Consider the following 22,186-nt stretch of genomic DNA (forward strand, 5'->3'; position numbering starts at 1 on the left):
CTCTCTCAGAGGAAGTCCTTTGTTCTGCCATCCTGGGCCAAGCCTGGCTGGACCCCAGGAGGGCAGAAACCTGTCTGAGGGGTTGGCAGCAGCAGCAGCTGCAGTGATACCCCGGGAAAGGCAGTTTGGCAGTACCAGGGTCTGTGCTACAGACCACTGGGATCATGGGATTGTGCCAACTATGCCAGGATGGCATAGAGGGGGAAATTCCATGATCCTAGACATGTTACATGGCCATATTCGGAGTTACCATTGTGAAGCTACATATAGGTAGTGACCTATATGTAGTGCACGCGTGTAATGGTGTCCCCGCACTCACAAAGTCCGGGGAATTGGCCCTGAACAATGTGGGGGCACCTTGGCTAGTGCCAGGGTGCCCTCACACTAAGTAATTTTGCACCTAACCTTTACCAGGAAAAGGTTAGACATATCGGTGACTTATAAGTTACTTAAGTGCAGTGTAAAATGGCTGTGAAATAACGTGGACGTTATTTCACTCAGGCTGCAGTGGCAGGCCTGTGTAAGAATTGTCAGAGCTCCCTATGGGTGGCAAAAGAAATGCTGCAGCCCATAGGGATCTCCTGGAACCCCAATACCCTGGGTACCTCAGTACCATATATTAGGGAATTATAAGGGTGTTCCAGTAAGCCAATGTAAATTGGTAAAATTGGTCACTAGCCTGTTAGTGACAATTTGGAAAGAAATGAGAGAGCATAACCACTGAGGTTCTGGTTAGCAGATCCTCAGTGAGACAGTTAGGCATCACACAGGGAACACATACATATAGGCCACAAACTTATGAGCACTGGGATCCTGGCTAGCAGGGTCCCAGTGACACATAACACACATACTGAAAACATAGGGTTTTCACTATGAGCACTGGGCCCTGGCTAGCAGGATCCCAGTGAGACAGTGAAAACACCCTGACATACACTCACAAACAGGCCAAAAGTGGGGGTAACAAGGCTAGAAAGAGGCTACTTCCTCACAAATATGCCAAAAGTATCTCAGTGAGTACCCTCAGTATGAGGATAGCAAATATACACAAGATATATGTACACAATACCAAAAATATGCAGTAATAGCAATAGAAAGCAATGCAAGCAATGTACAGTCACAATAGATTGCAATGAGAGCACATAGGTATAGGGGCAACACAAACCATATACTCTAGAAGTGGAATGCGAACCACGAATGGACCCCAAACCTATGTGAGCTTGTAGAGGGTTGCTGGGACTGTAAGAAAACAGTGAGGGTTAGAAAAATAGCCCACCCCAAGACACTGAAAAGTGGGTGCAAAGTGTACCTAAGTTCCCCAGAGAGCACAGAAGTCGTGATAGGGGAATTCTGCACGGAAGACCAACACCAGCAATGCAACAATGATGGATTTCTGGACGAGAGTACCTGTGGAACAAGGGGAAAAAGTCCAAGAGCCCCTCTCTATGGCAGACCAACGCTTTTCTCTAGGGGTCAACCTCCTACTAATAAAAGCAACAGGTTGATCCTGGCCCTCAGAATTAAGTTGTGATAGGACTGCCCCTACTCCTAATTCAGATGCATCAGTTTGGACATAGAATTTTTTAGAGTAACAAGGGCTTTTCAGGACAGGTGCAGAGCACAAGGCTTGCTTCAGCTCCTCAAAAGCTTTCTGACAGTTTGCTGTCCATAATACCTTTTTAGGCATTTTCTTGGATGTGAGGTCATTAAGAGGGGCTGCAATGGAGCCATAGTTCTTAATGAACCTCCTGTAATACCCAGTGAGGCCTAGGAAGGCTCTCACCTGAGTTTGAGTAGTAGGGGGAACCCAATCAATAATTGTTTGGATTTTCCCCTGAAGTGGTGCAATCTGTTCCCCACCAACAAGGTGTCCCAGATAAACCACCTTACCCTGCCCTATCTGGCACTTTGAAGCCTTGATAGTGAGGCCTGCCTTTTGCAGGGCCTCCAAAACTTTCCATAGGTGGACCAGGTGATCATCCCAGCTGGAGCTAAAGACAGCTATATTGTCCAAATATGCTGCACTGAAAGCTTCCAGCCCTTGCAGGACTGTGTTCACCAACCTCTGAAAAGTGGCAGGTGCATTTTTCAATCCAAAAGGCATTACAGTGAACTGGTAATGTCCTCCAATGGTTGAAAATGCAGTTTTAGGTTTAGCATCTTCTGCTAATTTGATCTGCCAATACCCTGCAGTCAAATCAAAAGTGCTTAGATACTTGGCAGATGCCAGTGTATCTATGAGCTCATCTGCCCTGGGTATAGGGTGAGCATCAGTTTTGGTTACCTGGTTGAGACCTCTGTAGTCTACACAAAACAGCATTTCCTTCTTTCCATCTTTGGAATGAGGTTTTGGTACAAGTACCACAGGAGAAGCCCATGGACTTTCAGAGTGCTCAACCACTCCCAGTTCTAGCATTTTCTGCACCTCTTGCTTTATGCAGTCCCTGACATGGTCAGGCTGCCTATAGATCTTACTTTTGACAGGTAAACTTTCTCCAGTATCTATAGTGTGCTCACACCAAGAAGTGGTACCTGGCACAGTAGAGAAGAGTTCAGAAAACTGACCGAGGAGATTTATGCAATGGTCTTTCTGCTCAGCAGTAAGACAATCAGCCAAAACTACACCTTCCACTAGAGCATCTTGTTCTGTGGAAGAGAAGAGATCAGGTAGAGGATCACTGTCTTCTTCCTGTCCCTCATCAGTTGCCATGAGCAGGGTGAGATCAGCCCTGTCATAGTAGGGTTTCAGGCGGTTGACATGGAGCACCCTAAGGGGACTCCTGGCAGTGCCTAAGTCAACTAAATAGGTGACTTCACCCTTTTTCTCAACAATTGTGTGGGGACCACTCCATTTATCTTGGAGTGCTCTTGGGGCCACAGGCTCCAAGACCCACACTTTCTGCCCTGGTTTGTACTGAACCAAAACAGCCTTCTGGTCATGCCATTGCTTTTGGAGCTCTTGGCTGGCCTGAAGGTTTTTACTGGCCTTTTTCATATACTCAGCCATCCTTGATCTGAGGCCAAGTACCTAATCCACAATATCTTGTTTTGGAGCTTTTAAAGGTTGTTCCCAACCCTCCTTGACAAGTGTTAGTGGACCCCTAACAGGGTGACCAAAGGGGCTGAAGCCCACTCCTTTATGGGGTTCCTCCCTGTAGGCAAAAAGGAGGCATGGAAAGAGGATATCCCATCTCCTGCGGAGTTTTTCAGGGAGACCCATAATCATGCTTTTGAGAGTTTTGTTAAATCTCTCCACCAGTCCATTTGTTTGTGGATGATAGGGTGTAGTGAACTTGTAAGTCACACCACACTCCTTCCACATGGCGTTTAAGTAAGCAGACATGAAATTGCTTCCCCTGTCTGATACTACTTCCTTTAGGAAGCCCACCCTGGAAAATATTCCCAGGAGGGCCTTTGCCACTGCAGGTGCTGTAGTGGTCCTTAAAGGAATTGCTTCAGGATATCTTGTAGCATGGTCCACTACCACCAAGATAAACCTATTGCCTGAAGCAGTAGGAGGGTCAAGGGGGCCAACTATGTCAACCCCTACCCTTTCAAAGGGAACCCCAACCACAGGCAGTGGAATAAGGGGTGCCTTTGGAGTGCCACCTGTCTTGCCACTGGCTTGACAGGTTTCACAGTACCTACAAAATTCCTTTGTGTCCTCAGACATCCTAGGCCAATGAAACAAGGGAACAAGTCTGTCCCAAGTTTTCATTTGTCCCAGATGTCCAGCTAGGGGAATGTCGTGGGCTAGAGTTAAGAGGAACTTTCTGTACTCCTGAGGAATCACTAACCTCCTGGCAGTTCCAGGGTTAGGATCCCTTGCTTCAGTGTACAAGAGGTTGTCCTCCCAGTAAACTCTGTGAGAGTCACTGACATCCCCATTAGCCTGTTTGACAGCTTGCTGTCTTAGACCCTCTAGTGTGGGACAGGTTTGCTGTGCCACACTCAACTCCTCCCTGGCAGGCCCCCCTTCACCCAAAAGCTCAGCAGTGTCTGCTTCCAGCTCCTCTGGTGTAGGTTCTGCACAGGGTGGAAATTCTTCTTCGTCAGAAGTAGAATCCACTGTAGAGGGAGGGATAGTAGGAAGTGCTTTACTTCTACTAGCCCTAGCTTTAGGGAGCTCTTGGTCCATTGTTCCAGGATCCAAGCTTCCCTGTCCTTTTTGCTTTTTGGCCTGAGCCCTGGTTAAAGCAAAAATATGCCCTGGGATGCCCAGCATTGCTGCATGGGCCTCCAACTCCACATCTGACCAAGCTGATGTCTCCAAATCATTTCCTAGTAGACAGTCTACAGGTAAATCTGTGGCTACCACAACTTTCTTTGGACCAGTAACCCCCCCCCCCAGTTGAGATTTACAACAGCCATGCGGTGGCTAAGTGTGTTATTGTGAGTATTGGTTACTTGGTACTGGTGACCAAGTAGGTGTTGTTCAGGGTGGACCAGTTTCTCTATGACCATAGTCACACTGGCACCAGTGTCCCTGTAGGCCTGAACATCAACACCATTTATTAGGGGTAGCTGCTTGTACTTATCCATATTAAGGGGACAAGCAACTAAGGTGACTAAATCAATAGCCCCCTCAGAGACTAATATAGCCTCTGTGGTCTCCCTAACAAGACCAACCCCAACTAAGTTACCAATAGTGAGCCCAGCTACTCCCTTGGATTGGCTATTAGTAGGTTTGCTCCCACCACCACTGCTATTAGTAGGGACACTAGGTGTAGCAGTAGGGGTTGTAGTGGTAGGAGGCTTGGTGCTTTTCTTTGGACAACTGGGCTCTGCTGTCCAATGGCCTTTTATTTTACATAAATATCACCATGGTTTCTTTACCTTGTTTTGATTAGAAGAGGATTTGGGCCCACCCCCCCCACCAGAGTGTTTTTGTGGGCCTGATGAAGACTCATTTTTAGATTTGTCCCCACCCTTGTCAGAAGACTTACCATCCTTCTTCTTGTTGCCATCTTTGTCACCCCCTGTATGAACTTTTCTGTTCACCCTTGTTCTGATCCATTTGTCTGCCTTCTTTCCCAATTCTTGGGGAGAGGTCAGATCAGAGTCCACCAAGTACTGGTGCAACAAATCAGACACACAATTATTAAGAATATGCTCTCTCAGGATCAAGTTATACAGGCTGTCATCATCAGTAACTTTACTGCCATGTAACCACCCCTCCAAGGCCTTCACTGAATGGTCAATGAAATCAACCCAGTCTTGTGAAGACTCCTTTTTGGTCTCTCTGAACTTTATCCTGTATTGTTCAGTGGTTGAGCCATAACCATCCAGGAGTGCATTCTTAAGAACTTTGTAATCATTAGCTTCATTTTCTTTCACAGTAAGGAGCCTATCCCTACCTTTTCCACTAAATGATAGCCATAGGATAGCAGCCCACTGCCTTTGAGGGACATCCTGTACAGCACAGGCCCTCTCAAGTGCAGCAAACCACTTGTTAATGTCATCCCCCTCCTTATAAGGGGGAACTATCTTGTGCAGATTCCTGGAATCATGCTCTTTTGCAGGATGATTATGGGGAATACTGCTGCTGCCACCATGGGTTTCTAAACCCAGTTTCTGTCTCTCCTTCTCTACTTCTAAAGTCTGTCTATCCAAATCCAGCTGTTGCTTCTTGAGCTTCAGTCTGGTTTGTTCCACTCTCAATCTATTGAGCTCCCTTTCTAACAATCTGTCATCAGGGTGGGTGGGAGGGACATGTCTTGAAACAGAAGTATGGTGAGAATGGACAGAAGGAGACCTGTCCCTTACAGAGGGCACCCTAACAGCTTTGCTAACAGAAACATCATTTCTACTGTGATGAGAATGAATGCTCTTGCTATGATGTGAGACAACACTATCTGCATGGTGTGACTCAACATCAGTACCAACTATGCTAGACTGTCTAGTAATGGGCAGGCTTGGAAGTTTCTTTCCTGAATCTTTTCCTGGGGGAGTCCCTGGATCAGATTGGGAACCATTAGCTACTTTTTCAACAGATGGGGCACTTTTAGCCTTATCTTGTTCTCTAAGCATGTTAAGTAACAATTCCAAGGAAGGATTCTTCCCTACACTCAAACCTCTCTCTATGCAGAGACTCCTTGCTCCTTTCCAGCTAAGGTGATCATATGCAAGTTTGGACAGATCAACATTTTGGCCTGTGCCAGACATTTTTAGAGAGAGTTAAAGTGATAGAAAAAGAGAAAAAAGTTTATCAGAGCTTTTAAAAAGACAGGGAAAATAAACTTTTAAAACTTTTTAGAACTTTTTAGAAAGTTAGAAGTACTTTTCAGCACTTAGAAAAGAGTGAAAAGAGTAAATGCAAAACTTTTTGGTTATGTGTATATACACTGAACTTGTTTTGTATATTTTTCTCCCATGAAAAGTACAATGACAAGAGTGGTAAGTAGACTCAAAGCACTTATCCCACCGCTGCACAACCAATGTAGGAGGCTGGACTGGCTTGTAGTGAGTACCTAGGGGTACTTGCACCTTGCACCAGGCCCAGTTATTCCTTATTAGTGTATAGGGTGTCTAGCAGCATAGGCTGATAGATAATGGTAGCTTAGCAGAGCAGCTTAGTCTGAACTAGGAGACGAGTGAAGCTCCTACAGTACCACTTAGTGTCATATGCACAATATCATAAGAAAACACAATACACAGATATACTAAAAATAAAGGTACTTTATTTTTATGACAATATGCCAAAGTATCTCAGAGTGTACCCTCAGTATGAGGATAGCAAATATACACAAGATATATATACACAATACCAAAATATGCAGTAATAGTATTAGAAAACAGTGCAAACAATGTATAGTTACAATAGGATGCAATGGAGACACATAGGGATAGGGGCAACACAAACCATATACTCCAAAAGTGGAATGCGAACCACGAATGGACCCCAAACCTATGTGACCTTGTAGAGGGTCGCTGGGACTATTAGAAAATAGTAAGGTTTGGAAAAATAGCCCACCCCAAGACCCTGAAAAGTGAGTGCAAAGTGCACTAAAGTTCCCCAAAGGACATAGAAGTCGTGATAGGGGAATTCTGCAGGAAAGACACAAACCAACAATGCAACAACAATGGGTTTCCAGTCGAGGGTACCTGTGGACAAGGGGACCAAGTCCAAAAGTCACAAGCAAGTCGGAGATGGGCAGATGCCCAGGAAATGCTAGCTGTGGGTGCAAAGAAGCTGATACTGGACAGTAGAAGCTTAGGTTTCTGCAGGAACGACAAGGGCTAGAGACTTCCCCTTTGGAGGACAGATCCCTCTTGCCGTGGAGAGTCGTGCAGAAGTGTTTTCTCGCCGAAAGACCGCCAACAAGCCTTGCTAGCTGCAAATCATGCGGTAAGGGTTTTTGGACGCTGCTGTGGCCCAGGAGGGACCAGGATGTAGCAAATTGTGTCAGGAGACAGAGGGGACGTCGAGCAAGAAAAGGAGCCCTCTTAGCAGCAGGTAGCACCCGGAGAAGTGCCAGAAACAGGCACTACAAGGATGCGTGAAACTGTGCTCACCCGAAGTTGCACAAAGGAGTCCCACGTCACCGGAGAACAACTTAGGAGGTCGTGCAATGCAGGTTAGAGTGCCGTGGACCCAGGCTGGACTGTGCACAAAGGATTTCCGCCGGAAGTGCACAGAGGCCGGAGTAGCTGCAAAAGTCGCGGTTCCCAGCAATGCAGTCTGGCGTGGGGAGGCAAGGACTTACCTCCACCAAACTTGGACTGAAGAGTCACTGGACTGTGGGAGTCACTTGGACAGAGTTGCTGGATTCAAGGGACCTCGCTCATCGTGCTGAGAGGAGACCCAACGTACCGGTGATGCAGTTCTTTGGTGCCTGCGGTTGCAGGGGGATGATTCCGTCGACCCACGGGAGATTTCTTCGGAGCTTCTAGTGCAGAGAGGAGGCAGACTACCCCCACAGCATGCACCACCAGGAAAGCAGTCGAGAAGGCGGCTGGATCAGCGTTACAGAGTTGCAGTAGTCGTCTTTGCTACCATGTTGCAATTTTGCAGGCTTCCAGCGCGGTCAGCAGTCGATTCCTTGGCAGAAGGTGAAGAGAGAGATGCAGAGGAACTCGGATGAGCTCTTGCATTCGTTATCTAAAGTTTCCCCAGAGACAGAGACCCTAAATAGCCAGAAAAGAGGGTTTGGCTACCTAGGAGAGAGGATAGGCTAGCAACACCTGAAGGAGCCTATCAGAAGGAGTCTCTGACGTCACCTGGTGGCACTGGCCACTCAGAGCAGTCCTGTGTGCCAGCAGCACCTCTGTTTCCAAGATGGCAGAGGTCTGGAGCACACTGGAGGAGCTCTGGGCACCTCCCAGGGGAGGTACAGGTCAGGGGAGTGGTCACTCCCCTTTCCTTTGTCCAGTTTCGCGCCAGAGCAGGGCTAAGGGGTCCCTGAACCGGTGTAGACTGGCTTATGCAGAAATGGGCACCAAATGTGCCCATGAAAGCATTTCCAGAGGCTGGGGGAGGCTACTCCTCCCCAGCCTTCACACTATTTTCCAAAGGGAGAGGGTGTAACACCCTCTCTCAGAGGAAGTCCTTTGTTCTGCCATCCTGGGCCAGGCCTGGCTGGACCCCAGGAGGGCAGAAGCCTGTCTGAGGGGTTGGCAGCAGCAGCAGCTGCAATGAAACCCCGGGAAAGGCAGTTTGGCAGTACCAGGGTCTGTGCTACAGACCACTGGGATCATGGGATTGTGCCAACTATGCCATGATGGTATAGAGGGGGCAATTCCATGATCATAGACATATTACATGGCCATATTCGGAGTTACCATTGTGAAGCTACATATAGGTAGTGACCTATATGTAGTGCACGTGTGTAATGGTGTCCCCGCACTCACAAAGTCCGGGGAATTGGCCCTGAACAATGTGGGGGCACCTTGGCTAGTGCCAGGGTGCGCTCACACTAAGTAACTTTGCACCTAACCTTTACCAGGTAAAGGTTAGACATATAGGTGACTTATAAGTTACTTAAGTGCAGTGTAAAATGGCTGTGAAATAACGTGGACGTTATTTCACTCAGGCTGCAGTGGCAGGCCTGTGTAAGAATTGTCAGAGCTCCCTATGGGTGGCAAAAGAAATGCTGCAGCCCATAGGGATCTCCTGGAACCCCAATACCCTGGGTACTTCACTACCATATACTAGGGAATTATAAGGGTGTTCCAGTAAGCCAATGTAAATTGGTAAAATTGATCACTAGCCTGTTAGTGACAATTTGGAAAGAAATGAGAGCATAACCACTGAGGTTCTGATTAGCAGAGCTTCAGTGAGACAGTTAGGCACTACACAGGTAACACATTCAGGCACACTTATGAGCACTGGGGCCCTGGATGACAGGGTCCCAGTGACACATACAACTAAAACAACATATATACAGTGAAAAATGGGGGTAACATGCCAGGCAAGAAGGTACTTTCCTACAGTGAGCATCTGTCTTGGTTACTTGGTTGAGCCCTCTACAGTCAACACAAAACCTTATCTCTCTTTTTTCATCCTTGCTGTGAGGTTTAGGAACAAGCACCACTGGACTATCCCATGGGCTTTCAGAAGGCTCAATCAGTCCTAAGTCTAACATTTTCTGAACCTCTTGTTTAATGCAGTCCCAGACATGGTCAGGCTGCCTATAAATCTTGCTTTTGAGAGGTAAACTGTCTCCAGTGTTGATTGTATGCTCACACCAAGTAGTGGTACCTGGTATCAGTGAGAAGAGTTCAGAAAATTGACTTAAAATATTTACACAGTTATCTTTCTGCTCAGCAACAAAACAATCTGCAAGTACTACTCCCTCCACTAAGCCATCAGCTTCAGTGGTATAGAAGAGATCAGGGAGAGGGTCACTCTCTTTTTCCTGTCCCTCATCAGTTGCCATGAGTAGGGTGAGATCAGCCCTGTCATAGTAGGGTTTCAGGCGGTTGACATGGAGCACCCTAAGGGGACTCCTGGCAGTGCCCAGGTAACCTCAGCCTTTTTCTCAACACTTAGATGGGGTCCATCCATTTGTCCTGGAGTGCTCTTCGGGCCACAGGCTCCAATACCCACACCTTGATTCCTGGGTAGAACTGGGTCAGGACAGCCTTCTGGTCATGCCATTGCTTTTGCAGCTCTTGGCTGGCCTGAAGGTTTTTACTGGCCTTTTTCATGTACTCACCCATTCTTGATCTTAGGCCAAGTACATAGTCCACAATTTCCTGTTTTGGAGCTTTTAAAGGTTGTTCCCAACCCTCCTTAACAAGTGCAAGGGGACCTCTCACAGGGTGCACAAAGAGGAGTTCAAAGGGGCTAAAGCCCACTCCTTTTTGGGGTACCTCCCTGTAAGCAAAAAGGAGGCAAGGCAACAGGACATCCCATCTCCTTCTGAGTTTTTCAGGGAGCCCCATTATCATACCTTTGAGAGTGTTATTAAACCTCTCAACCAGAGCATTTGTTTGTGGATGAGAAGCAGTAGTGAACTTGTATGTCACACCACACTCCTTCCACATTGCCTTGAGGTATGCAGACATAAAGTTACTACCTCTGTCTGACACCACTTCCTTAGAGAAACCCACTCTGGAAAGGATTCCCAGGGGGGCCTTTGCCACTGCAGGAGCTGTAATGGTCCTTAAGGGAATTGCTCTAGGATACCTAGTGGCATGGTGTAGGAGGCTGGACTGGCTTGTAGTGAGTACCAAGGGGTACTTGCACCTTGCACCAGGCCCAGTTATCCCTTATTAGTGTATAGGGTGTCTAGCAGCTTAGGCTGATAAATAATGGTAGCTTAGCAAAGCAGCTCAGGCTGAACTAGGAGACGTGTGAAGCTACTACAGTACCACTTAGTGTCATATGCACAATATCATAAGAAAACACAATACACAGTTATACTAAAAATAAAGGTACTTTATTTTTATGACAATATGCCAAAGTATCTTAGAGTGTACCCTCAGTGAGAGGATAGGAAATATACACAAGATATATATACACAATAGCAAAAATATGCAGTATAGTCTTAGAAAACAGTGCAAACAATGTATAGCTACAATAGGATGCAATGGGGAAACATAGGGATAGGGGCAACACAAACCATATACTCCAGAAGTGGAATGCGAACCACGAATGGACCCCAAACCTATGTGACCTTGTAGAGGGTCGCTGGGACTATTAGAAAATAGTGAGAGTTAGAAAAATAACCCTCCCCAAGACCCTGAAAAGTGAGTGCAAAGTGCACTAAAGTTCCCCTAAGGACAAAATAGTCGTGTTAGAGGGAGAATGCAAGGAAAACACAAATCAGCAATGCAACAACGATGGATTCCTGTCTGAAGGTACCTGTGGAACAAGGGGACCAAGTCCAAAAGTCACAAGCAGCTCGGAGATGGGCAGATGCCCAAGAAATGCCAGCGGTTGGTGCAAAGAAGCTCTTACTAGGCTGAAGAACTGTGAATACTGCAGGAACGACAAGGGCTAGAGACTTCCCCTTTGGAGGATGGATCCCCCACGCCTTGGAGAGTCGTGCAGAAGTGTTTTCCCGCCGGATGGACGCCAACAAGCCTTGCTACACGCAAATCGTGCGTTTGGCGTTTTTGGACGCTGCTGGGGCCCAGGAGGGACCAGAAGGTCGCAAATTGGACCTGAAGAGAGAGGGGACGTCGAGCAAGACAAGGAGCCCTCACTGAAGCAGGTAGCACCCGGAGAAGTACCAGAAACAGGCACTACGAGGATGCGTGAAACGGTGCTCGCCGAAGTTGCACAAAGGAGTCCCACGTCGCCGGAGACCAACTTAGAAAGTCGTGCAATGCAGGTTAGAGTGCCGTGGACCCAGGCTTGGCTGTGCACGAAGGATTTCCGCCGGAAGTGCACAGGGGCCGGAGTAGCTTGCAAAGTCGCGGTTCCCAGCAATGCAGCCCAGCGAGGTGAGGCAAGGACTTACCTCCACCAAACTTGGGCTGAAGAGTCACTGGACTGTGGGGGTCACTTGGACGGTGTCGCTGGATTCGAGGGACCTCGCTCGTCGCGCTGAGAGGAGACCCAAGGGACCGGAGATGCAGCTTTTTGGTGCCTGCGGTTGCAGGGGGAAGATTCCGTCGACCCACGGGAGATTTCTTCGGAGCTTCTGGTGCAGAGAGGAGGCAGGCTACCCCCACAGCATGCACAAGCAGGAAAACAGTCGAGAAGGCGGCAGGATCAGCGTTACAGAGTTGCAGTAGTCGTCTTTGCTACTATGTTGCAGGTTTGCAGGCTTCCAGCGCGGTCAGCGGTCGATTCCTTATCAGAAGGTGAAGAGGGAGATGCAGAGGAACTCGGCTGAGCTCATGCATTCGTTATCTGAAGTTTCCCCAGAGACAGAGACCCTAAATAGCCAGAAAAGAGGGTTTGGCTACCTAGGAGAGAGGAAAGGCTACTAACACCTGAAGGAGCCTATCACAAGGAGTCTCTGACGTCACCTGGTGGCACTGGCCACTCAGAGCAGTCCAGTGTGCCAGCAGCACCTCTGTTTTCAAGATGGCAGAGGTCTGGAGCACACTGGAGGAGCTCTGGACACCTCCCAGGGGAGGTGCAGGTCAGGGGAGTGGTCACTCCCCTTTCCTTTGTCCAGTTTCGCGCCAGAGCAGGGGCTAAGGGGTCCCTGAACCGGTGTAGACTGGCTTATGCAGAATTGGGCACATCTGTGCCCAACAAAGCATTTCCAGAGGCTGGGGGAGGCTACTCCTCCCCTGCCTTCACACCATTTTCCAAAGGGAGAGGGTGTCACACCCTCTCTCAGAGGAAGTTCTTTGTTCTGCCATCCTGGGCCAGGCCTGGCTGGACCCCAGGAGGGCAGCTGCCTGTCTGAGGGGTTGGCAGCAGCAGCAGCTGCAGAGAAACCCCAGGAAGGGCAGTCTGGCAGTACCAGGGTCTGTGCTACAGACCACTGGGATCATGGAATTGAACCAACAATGCCAGGATGGCATAGAGGGGGCAATTCCATGATCATAGACATGTTACATGGCCATATTCGGAGTTACCATGGTGAAGCTACATATAGGTAGTGACCTATATGTAGTGCACGCGTGTAATGGTGTCCCCGCACTCACAAAGTTCAGTGAATTGGCTCTGAACAATGTGGGGGCACCTTGGCTAGTGCCAGGATGCCCTCACACTAAGTAACTTTGCACCTAACCTTTACCAGGTAAAGGTTAGACATATAGGTGACTTATAAGTTACTTAAGTGCAGTGTAAAATGGCTGTGAAATAACGTGGACGTTATTTCACTCAGGCTGCAGTGGCAGGCCTGTGTAAGAATTGTCAGAGCTCCCTATGGGTGGCAAAAGAAATGCTGCAGCCCATAGGGATCTCCTGGAACCCCAATACCCTGGGACCTCAGTACCATATACTAGGGAATTATAAGGGTGTTCCAGTAAGCCAATGTAAATTGGTAAAATTGGTCACTAGCCTGTTAGTGACAATTTGAAAGTAATGAGAGAGCATAACCACTGAGGTTCTGGTTAGCAGAGCCTCAGTGAGACAGTTAGGCACCACACAGGGAACATATACATGCACACCTATGAGCACTGGGGCCCTGTGTGACAGGGTCCCAGTGACACATACATATAGGCCACAAACCTATGAGCACTGGGGTCCTGACCAGCAGGATCCCAGTGACACATAACAAACATACTGAAACCATAGTGTTTTCACTATGAGCACTGAGGCCTGGCTATCAGGATCCCAGTGAGACAGTGAAAACAGTGACAAACACCCTGACATACACTCACAAACAGGCCAAAAGTGGGGGTAACAAGGCTAGAAAGAGGCTACCTTCTCACACATGGTCCACTATCACCAGGATAAACCTATTGCCTGAAGCTGTTGGAAGGTCAAGGGGGCCAACTATGTCAACCCCGACACTTTCAAAGTGCACCCCAACCACAGGAAGTAGATTTAAGGGGGCCTTTACTGCACCACCATTCTTTCCACTGGCATGGCAGGTCACACAAGAGCGACAAAACTCTTTGGTGTCCTCTAACACATGAGGCCAGTGAAACAGGGGAACAAGCCTGTCCCAAGTTTTACTCTTGTCCAAATGCCCAGCCAAAGGAATGTCATGTGCCAAGGTTAGAAGGGACTCCCTGTATTGCAAAAGGATGACCAATCTCCTGGCAGCTCCAGGTTTAGGGTCCCTTGACTTGGTATAAAGGAGGTTGTCTTCCCAATACACCTTATGGCTATCACTGACATCCCCATTCTGCTGTTTGACAGCTTGCTGTCTCAAAGCCTCTAGTGTGGGACAGGTCTGCTGTGCCACACTCAGCTCTTCCCAAGCAGGCCCCCCTGCACCCAAAATCTCAGGAGTGTCTTCTGCCAGCTCATCTGGTGTAGGTTCTGCACAGGGAGAGGATTTCTCTTCCTCAAAAGGGGAATCTTCTGGAGAGGGAGTGATAGTCGCCAAGGATGTACCCTTCCTATCCCTAGCTTTTGGGAGCACTTGGTCCATTGTTCCAGGATCCAAGTTTCCCTGTCCTTTTTGCTTTTTGGCCTGAGCCCTTGTCAAAGCAAAAATATACCCAGGAATGCCCAGCATTGCTGCATGAGCCTCCTGCTCCACTTCAGCCCAAGCTGATGTCGCCAAATCATTGCCCAGTAAGCAATCTACAGGTAATTCAGTGGAGGCTAGCCTGGCTTATAGTGGGTACCTTGTGGTACTTACACCTTGTGCCACGTCCAGTTATCCCTTATTAGTAGAAATGAGGTGTTTCTAGCAGCTTAGGCTGATAGAGATAGCTATGGCAAAGCAGCTTAGGCTGAACTAGGAGACATGCAAAGCTCCTACTATACCACTTATACCATACAGCAGTATATCATAAGAAAACACAATACTCAGAGTTACTAAAAATAAAGGTACTTTATTTTAGTGGCAATATGCCAAAAGTATCTCAGAGGATACCCTCACTTAGGAGGTAAGTAATATACACAAATTATATGTACACAAACTCAAAACAGGTAAGTAACAGTAAGAAAAGTCGTGCAAACAATGTAGAATCACAATAGGATGCAATAGGAAGACATAGGCCTAGGGGCAACACAAACCATATACTCCAAAAGTGGAATGTGAATCACGAATGGACCCCAGACCTGTTGTAGAGGGTCGCTGGAACTGTGAGAAAACAGTAAGGGTGTCCAAAATACCCCACCCTAAGACCCTGAAAAGTAGGAGTAAAGTTACCCTACTACCCCAGAAAGACAGAATAGTCGTGATAGGGGATTCTGCAAGAACCACAAGCACAAGCAAAACACTGAAGACGGATTCCTGGACCTCAGGACCTGTAAAGGAAGGGGACCAAGTCCAAGAGTCACAAAAGTGTCCGGGGGGGCAGGAGCCCACTAAACCCCGGATGAAGGTGCAAAAGGGCTGCCTCCGGGTGGAGAAAGCCAAAGAGTCTGCAACAAGAAAAGGGCTAGGAGCTTCTCCTTTGGATGGAAGATGTCCCATGGCGTGCTGGAGGTTGCAGACGTGTTTCCGGGTAGAGATAACACAAACAAGCCTTGCTAGCTGCAAGTGTCACAGTTGAGGTTTTTGGGTGCTGCTGAGGACCAGGAAGGACCAGGATCTTGCCCCTTAGAGGTGGAGACAGAGGGGGTGCTCGGCAACTCAGAGAGCTCCAGCAGAAGCAGGCAGCACCAGCATAAGTACCAGAACTGGCACCTAGAAGATCTGAGGACAGCGGTTAACTCAGAGTCACAAAGGAGGGTCCCACAACGTCGGAGTCCAACTCAGCGAGTTGGGCAATGCAGGACAGAGTGCTGGGGACCCAGGATAGGCTGTGCACAAAGAAATCCTTGGAAAAGTGCACAGAAGCCGGAGCAGCTGCAAATCACGCAGTACACAGGTTTTCTGTCTGGGGTGGGGAGGCAAGGACTTACCTCCATCAACTTTGGACAGAAGGGCCACTGGACTGTGGGAGACACTTGGACCCAGCTCCTGTGTTCCAGGGACCACGCTCGTCAGGATGAGAGGGGACCCAGAGGACCGGTGATGCAGAAGTTTGGTGCCTGCGTTAGCAGGGGGAAGATTCTGTCAACCCTCAGGAGATTTCTTCTTGGCTTCAAGTGCTGGGTAAAGGCAGACAGCCCTCAGAGCATGCAACACCAGGAAACAGTCGAGAAAGCCGGCAGGATGAGGCGCTACAATGTTGCTGGTAGTCGTCTTGCTACTTTGTTGCGGTTTTGCAGGCGTCCTGAAGCAGTCAGCAGTCGATCCTTGGCAGAAGGCGAAGAGGGAAGTTCAGAGGAACTCTGGTGAGCTCTTGCATTCGTTATCTGAGGAATAGCCCAGAGGTGAGACCCTAAAGTGCCAGAAAAGGAGGTTTGGCTACTGAGAAAGGAGGCTTGGCTACTGAAAGAGGTAAGCACCTATCAGGAGGGGTCTCCGACGTCACCTGCTGGCACCAGCTACTCAGAGCAGTCCATTGTGCCCCAACACCTCTGAATCCAAAATGGCAGAGGTCTGGGACACACTGGAGGAGCTCTGGGCACTTCCCCTGGGAGGTGCAGGTCAGGGGAGTGGTCACTCCCCTTTCCTTTGTCCAGTTTTGCGCCAGAGGAGGGCTGGGGGATCCCTTAACCAGTGTAGACTGGCTTATGCAGAGATGGGCACCATCTGTGCCCATCAAAGCATTTCCAGAGGCTGGGGGAGGCTACTCCTCCCCAGCCCTTCACACCTATTCCCAAAGGGAGAGGGTGTAACACCCTCTCTCAGAGGAAATCCTTTGTTCTGCCTTCCTGGGCCAGGGCTGCCTGGACCCCAGGAGGGAAGAAACCTGTCTGAGGGGTTGGCAGCAGCAGCAGCTGCAGTGGAGACCCCAGAAAGGCAGTTTGGCAGTACCCAAGTTCTGTGCTAGAGACCCAGGGATGCATGGAATTGTCCCCCCAATACCAGAATGGTATTGGGGTGACAATTCGATGATCCTAGACATGTTACATGGCCATGTTCGAAGTTACCATTGTGACGGTACATATAGGTAGTGACCTATATTTTATAGTGCACGCGTGCAATGGTGTCCCAGCACTCACAAAGTCCGGGGAATTTGCCCTGAACAATGTGGGGGCACTTTGGCTAGTGCCAGGGTGCCCACCCACTATGTAACTTTGCACCTAACCTTCACCAGTTGAGGGGTAGACATATAGGCGACTTATAAGTTACCTAAGTGCAGTGTAAAATGGCTGTGAAATAACGTGGACGTTTTTTCACTCAGGCTGCAGTGGCAGTCCTGTGTAAGAATTGCCTGAGCTCCCTATGGGTGGTCAAAAGAAATGCTGCAGCCCATAGGGGTCTCCTGGAACCCCAATACCCTGGGTACCTAAGTACCATGTGCAAGGGGAATTATAAGGGTGTTCCAGTGTGCCAATGAGAATTGGTAAAATTTGTCACTAGCCTGTAGTGACAATTTTAACAGCAGAGAGAGCATAAACACTGAGGTTCTGGTTAGCAGAGCCTCAGTGATACAGTTAGGCACCACTCAGGGAACACATACAGTCCACAAACTTATGAGCACTGGGGTCCTGGCTAGCATTATCCCAGTGACACATATCAAAAACACTGACAACACAGGGTTTTCACTATGAGCACTAGGCCCTGGCTAGCAGGATCCCAGTGAGACAGTAAAAACACCCTGACATATACTCAAAACAGGCCAAAAGTGGGGGTAACAAGGCTAGAAAGAGACTACCTTCCTACACAACCCACCCCCCCACCCCCCAAATTGAAGGACAATAAGGCTAACCTTGGCCAGTTGAGTCTTTATTGTCTAAGTGGTGATAAGTGGAGAATAACTCTGCAATAGATTGGTTACTCCCTTTATCATCCACTGTATGGTTACTTCCCTGTGGGGATGTAAACCACACTGTTTGAAGTTTTTTAGCTAGCCAACAATGTGAAGTTATATTCTCAGAGTTCCTATTAGTATGTTTTAGTTTAGAGCAGTGGGAATTGTCCACTGGACCTATATCAAATGATGAGAATGATAGACAGGGATGCTGTCTCAGTAAAGCCATAGCTGGGCAAAAACTTTGTCCAAATGGCTGTAAGAGAGAACAGGGTTGCTGTTTCTCTTGAGCTGGAGCAGGGCAGGGATGCTCTCCTATGAGCTCCACACTAGGGCAGGGATGCTGTCCAAAGTGTTGCGAGGCAGTGCAGGGTTGCTGCAATAAAGTTTCTCTGGGAGGGTTGGAGGGATGCTCCATGTTAACTAAAGTGGTGCACTTTTGCTCACCAATATTAGTTATCCCACAGAGAGGTACTTCTACCTCAGGGAGTACAGCTGTGTTAGCTGATGATTCCCTTGGTATAGGTGCCACCCCAGGAGAGGTTTCTCCCACCACTGGAATGGTATCCTGAATGACAGGGTGGGTAAGGGGCTACTTTGATGCCCTTTTTCCCTCTTGTTGGACAAGGATCCTGAGTTTTTAGGTCTTTTTCTCTCCTTTGCTTTTTCATTTCAGCTGAAATGAGAGGAAACAATTCCTCAGGGATACCCAGCATGGCTGCATGGGTATTAAACTCTACCTCAGTCCAACCTGAGGCCTCTAGGTCATTACCTAGGAGACAGTCTACAGGTAAGCTAGGTAATCCAATCATCTGGTAAGGGCCAGTAACTCCAACCCAACTAAACTGAATTATAGCTAAGGGAAGGAACTTAGTGGAGTTATGGACATCAATAATCTTGTACTGTTGTCCAATAATGTGTTGTGCAGGAGACACTAGGTTTTCAGTCACCAAAGTGATACTGGCACCTGTGTCTTTGTAGGCCTGAGCCTCAACACAATTTATTGAAACTGTCTGCCTGTACTTATCCATTGTAAGGGGACAGGCAGCAGCCAATGTGGCAAGGCCAATGCCACTAGGTGTGACAGAAACTGTCTTGGGACTGACGACCCCAGTTTCTATGATGGACCCATAAGTGAACCCAACTACACCCTTATTTTGAGTGTTGCCAGCAGTCCCACCACTATTACCAGTACTGCTAGGGGCACTAGAGTTTGATGTATTAGTAGTGGTAGGCTCAGGGGGTTTACCTGGGCAGGACTTATCCCCTGGCCTATGGCCTTTATTTTTACACACATAGCACCAAGGATTTTTAATGTGTGTGTGTTGTGAAGAAGAGGAAGAATTAGATTTATCCCCACCCCCTGAAGAGTGTTTAGGATTTGAAGAAGGATCTTTAGTTTTACCTATATCCCCATGCTTATCCTGAGATTTCTCACCATCTTTCTTTTTGCCATCATTGTCACCTCCTGTATGAACTTTTCTGTTCACACTTGTTCTGACCCATTTGTCTGCCTTCTTTCCCAATTCTTGGGGAGAGGTCAGATCTGAGTCTACCAAGTACTGGTGCAACAAATCAGACACACAATTGTTAAGAATATGCTCTCTCAGGATGAGATTATACAGGCTTTCATAGTCAGTCACCTTACTGCCACATAACCAATCCTCCAAGGCCTTCACTGTAGTCAACAATATCTGTCTAGTCTTGAGAGGACTCTTTTCTGGTGTCTCTGAACTTAATCCTGTATTGTTCAGTGGTTAAGCCAAATCCATCCAAGAGTGCATCCTTCAAAATGTTGTAATTATTGGCATAACTTTCTCTGACAGTAAGGAGCCTATCCCTACCCTTTCCAGTGAAAGATAGCCACAAAATAGAAGCCCACTGCTTTTGAGGGACCAACTTACCATACAGGCCCTCTCAAGTGCAACAAACCACTTATTAATGTAATCCCCCTCCTTGTAAGGGGGGGCTACCTTATGCAGATTCCTGGAATCTTGCTCTCTAACAGGATTGCTATCAGAAATACTGCTGCTGCCACCATGGGAACCCAACCCCATTCTCTGTCTTTCCCTCTCTATGTCTAGGGATTCCCTGTCTAAGGCCAGCTGCTGCTGTTTAAGCTTCAGTCTGTTCTCTTCCAACCTCAGCTTTCTGAGTTCCCTTTCTATTAAGTTATCCTCAGGGTGGGAGGCTTGGGAATGTTTGGACACAGAGGAGATTTGGGAGTTTGCTGAGAGAGACCTGTCCCTAACTGGCTGGATCCTAGTAACCTGACCCTTAGGAGTGAAAGATGCTCTACTGATGTGTGACCCTCTAACACTACCAGTGTCACTAGGTGGCCTGCTAGGGGGCAGGACTTTGTAAGAACCCTCCCCAGCATATTAAGAGAACTCCTCTGATTCTGACTGGGAAGCCTCCCCTTTTTCTATCCTCTCCTGAGATGGGCCAGGCTGGTTCTGGTCATCCTGTAAGAGCAGGTTAGAGAGAAACTCTTTTTTTGGATTGTTACCTATGCTTAAACCTCTATCCAGGCAGAGACCCCTCAAACTCTTGTAGTTTAAACTTTCATAAGTTGTCTGAACAACTTTGGAAGTATCCTCTAATGCAGACATGACAGAAAAAGGTTTAACACAGAGAGAGAAAAAGTTTTAGAACTTTTGAAAGTACAGAGAAAAAAAAACTTTTTCAAACTTTTGGAAAACTTTTAAAAGTTTTCAGAACTTTTCAGAAACTTAGTAGTAAGTTTTAGAATATAAAAGTAAACTGTTTTGGTTAAATGTACATATACTGAACTATTTGGTATAAGATTCTCTTATGAAAAGTACGAAATGACAAAGTGGTAAAGCAGTTGCAAGTACTTATCCCACCACTGCATCACCAATGTAGGAGCCTGGCCTAGCTTATAGTGGGTATCTTGTGGTACTTACACCTTGTGTCAGGTCCAGTTATCCCTTATTAATAGAATAGAGGTGTTTCTAGCAGCTTAGGCTGATAGAGGTAGCTATGGCAAAGCAGCTTAGGCTGAACTAGGAGACATGCAAAGCTCCTACTATACCACTTATATCATATAGCACAATATCATAAGAAAACACAATACTCAGAGTTACTAAAAATAAAGGTACTTTATTTTAGTGACAATATGCCAAAAGTATCTCAGAGGATACCCTCACTTAGGAGGTAAGTAATATACACAAATTATATGTACACAAACCCAAAACAGGTAAGTAAAAGTAAGAAACGTAGTTCAGACAATGTAGAATCACAATAGAATGCAATAGGTAGACATAGGCCTAGGGGCAACACAAACCATATACTCCAAAAGTGGAATGCGAATCACGAATGGACCCCAGGCCTATGGAAGGTTGTAGGGGGTCGCTGGGACTGTGAGAAAACAGTAAGGGTGTCCAAAACATCCCACCCTAAGACCCTGAAAAGTAGGAGTAAAGTTACCCTACTACCGCAGAAAGCAGAATAGTTGTGATAGGGGATTCTGCAAGAGCCACAAGTACCAGCAAAACACTGAAGACGGATTCCTGGACTTGAGGACATGTAAAGGAAGGGAACCAAGTCCAAGAGTCACAAAAGTGTCCAGGGGGGCAGGAGCCCACTAAACCCCGGATGAAGGTGCAAAAGGGCTGCCTCTGGGTGGAAGAAGCCAAAGATGCTGCAACAACAAAAAGGGCTTGGAGCTTCTCCTTTGGACAGAAGATGTCCCACGGCGTGCTGGAGGATGCAGAAGTGTTTCCAGGCAGAGATACTGCAAACAAGCCTTGCTAGCTGCAAGAGTTGCGGTTGAGGTTTTTGGGTGCTGCTGGGGACTAGGAAGAACCAGGATGTCACCCCTTGGAGGAGGTGACAGAGGGGGCACTCAGTAAACTCAGAGAGCCCCCGCAGAAGCAGGCAGCCCCCGCAGAAGTACCGGAGCAGGCACTTGGAATATCTGAGGACAGCGGTCAACTCAGAGTCACAAAGGAGGGTCCCACGACGTCGCAGTCCAACTCAGCGAGTTGGGCAATGCAGGACCGAGTGCTGGGGACCCAGGCTAGGCTATGCACAAAGGAATCCTTGGAAAAGTGCACAAAAGCCGAAGCAGCTACAAATCACTCAGTACACAGTTTTGTTCTCTGGCGTGGGGAGGCAAGGACTTACCTCCACTAACTTTGGACAGAAGGGTCACTGGACTGTGGGAGACACTTGGACCCAGCTCCTGTGTTCCAGGGACCACGCTCGTCAGGATGAGAAGGGACCCAGAGAACCGGTGATGCAGAAGTTTGGTGCCTGCGTTAGCAGGGGGAGGATTCCGTCGACCCACAGGAGATTTCTTCTTGGCTTCCAGTGCAGGGTGAAGGCAGACAACCCTCAGAGCATACACCACCAGGAAACAGTTGAGAAAGGCAGCAGGATGAGG

The sequence above is a fragment of the Pleurodeles waltl genome, chromosome 10, assembly GCF_031143425.1.
Source record: "Pleurodeles waltl isolate 20211129_DDA chromosome 10, aPleWal1.hap1.20221129, whole genome shotgun sequence".
In the NCBI taxonomy this organism is placed as follows: domain Eukaryota; kingdom Metazoa; phylum Chordata; class Amphibia; order Caudata; family Salamandridae; genus Pleurodeles; species Pleurodeles waltl.